Raw genomic sequence first — 2,745 nt, 5'->3', positions numbered from 1 at the left:
CATCTAGGTCTTTTGGAAAAATGTGTAAGGCGAAGCTCTGCCCGATTCACCAATCATTAGACATTTTGTCAAGTGAGTACATAGTTACTTTCAACTTATATATATATATATATATATATATATATATATATATATATATATATATGAAGTATCTATTAATTGCTATATGTGTTTGCTATTTGTGTATTTGATATTTGTGCTATAATATGATTTTACTTATTTAAATTACTTTATCATATTCGTATAGGGTAGTAACGGGTTTTGGGAAAATAAAATAATAGTAAGAGGTCACAAACTGTATTACTGGGACCAGTCATCTAATAGAGCATATAGATGACGACCACATACTATTTTAGGTAGTCCTGTGGAACACCAGTTGGGGGTGTTAATGATCATACTTTTCAGGGAAGAGAAAAGATGTTCATTCAGGTACTCTATGCCCCTTAGGCTTGCCTTATATATATATATATATATATATATATATATATATATATATATATATATATATATATATATATATTGCTACGAAATCCCTATAGTAATATTGTCTACTCAGAGAGATCCTTCACGATAGGTTAAGAAGATCATCACCTAAGGATTAGGGAGTGAGAATAAGAGGAATGAGTAAGTGGGTTAACTACGTAAAATAAAATATACAACTTCATTATTGTGGGTTTAAAACCATATGTGCTTATCAGATTTCCCAACATGATCCACTTAGTTTATCTGTATCACAGGTAATTGTTTGAAGGTACATTATGTTGTGAGATTCAAAGAGTTTTTATGTCATTAGTATAATTATTATAAGATCTATTTCGTTTTATACTTATGTTTCTGTATTGACGATAACATCTCGAGTTTTATAAATAAAACACATTTCTTGGAACTGCTTCGATGATATTATTATCATGTTTTTGGGACAAAATTCCGCAAAATTAATCTTTTTAAAAGAATAGTCTGATTTATTAAACATAAATAAATCGGACTTTTCTGGTTGTAAAAATGAGTAAGGATGAAAGTTGGTCCAAACCCGGACCGGATGGACCCGGACCCGGACCCGGAAAACCCGGAACCGGTTAACGGGATTTTGTAGAACCGGAAACCGGACCGGTATATAGGAATCGGTTTCGGTTCGGTTCTGGGTAAAGTGGGTCTAGAACCGGAAAACCCGGAAACATCAAAGTGGGTTGGTTGGAACCGGATAAAGTGGGTTTAGAACCGGAAAAACCGGAATTTTTTGGTAATTACTTACTACTTAGTGGGTTGAACTTTGAAAATTTTCATATTTATTTCCCGACTTTGGGTGACTGTAACTCATTGAATATGAAACAAAAATTAACAAAATTATAGTCTAAAATCATGTACAAACTCTAAAATACACTCTGGAAATAACCGCATGTCAATCCGACTTTAAACGAATGAGATTTTCATATGTTAACATTTTCACATAATACAAAGTACAAAAACAAATAGCTGAAAAGTTGAAAATTTTCAGTTTTGATATCTCCACTTCGGAGGCTGTAAATCATTGAATGTTAAACCAAAAATGACAAAATTTTAGTCTAAACTCATGTACAAACTGTAAACTACAAGTTGAAAAAAACGACATGTCAATCCGATTTTAAACGAATTAGATATGTATGTTTTAAAACTTTCACCGAATACAAAAAAACTGAAAAAATAAAAACTTCCAGCTTTGATATCTCGACTTTGGAGGACTGTAAGTCAATGAATATAATACTAAAAATGACAAATTTATAGTCTAAAATCATGTACAAACTCTAAACTACATGTTGGAAAAAACCGCATGTCAATCGGAGTTGAAACGGATGAGATATGCATCTTTTAAACGTTTCATAAAAACCGGTTCCGGTCCTAAAAGTGGTTCCAGTTCCAAACATCGGCCTGGTTTACCCGGATCCGATGGACCCAAACCCGGATTACCCGGAACCCGGATAAAGCCAATTTTTAAACCCGAAACCGGAACCGGTTCTATATATTCTGGTTCTAACGGTTCCGGTTCCGGTCCGATTCCGGTTCCGATCCGGTTTTCCGGTTCTAAATCTCATCCCTAAAAATGAGGGTGTCGCATAATTTTTATACACGTGCTTTTAAACCGAATATTTTTTAATGTTTAAAAATTTTCTTACAAGTTATTTGTTTATTTTTTTAAATATGTTCATACATTTTTTTTTTATTTTTATAAATTTCGTACACTATTTTCTAAACTTTTTATATAACATTTTAAAATACTTTCGTTAAATACTAGTTTAGAACGTTGTATTAAAAATATTAAAATGTTATAAACTTCTAATTAAAAATTATAAAAAAAAAAAGTAGCAATAATTTAAAAAAAATTACATTATATAGTTTTTTTTGGTTTTTTATTTGCTACGTAATATTTTCTTTTTACTTTTTTATTTGCATATGCTTAAAAACAAAAGAAAAAATATAAATGGTTATATAAAAATTTCCTCAAAAAAATATTTATTAAATTAAAAAATAAGTTTAGAATTGATCAATATTTAATTAATATTTATGATAATAAGTTTTTGAAAAAAAAAAGTAGTATGAAATTGATTTGCCAACTCAAAAAAATATAAATGAGATAAATAATCGATTGTTACAGATACTTTAAAAATAATATTTGGAAAAATAATACAAACAAATATGAAAAATAAAATTGTTATTAATAATGGAGAAAATGACTTATTAAGATAATTAGTTTTTGTTTGTTTACATTTA

The sequence above is a fragment of the Lactuca serriola genome, chromosome 7 (assembly GCF_051521515.1).
Source record: "Lactuca serriola cultivar US96UC23 chromosome 7, Lser_US96UC23_V15, whole genome shotgun sequence".
Taxonomy (NCBI): Eukaryota; Viridiplantae; Streptophyta; class Magnoliopsida; order Asterales; family Asteraceae; genus Lactuca; species Lactuca serriola.
The sequence above is the reverse complement of the archived record's forward strand: the minus strand, read 5'-3'. Positions refer to the sequence as shown.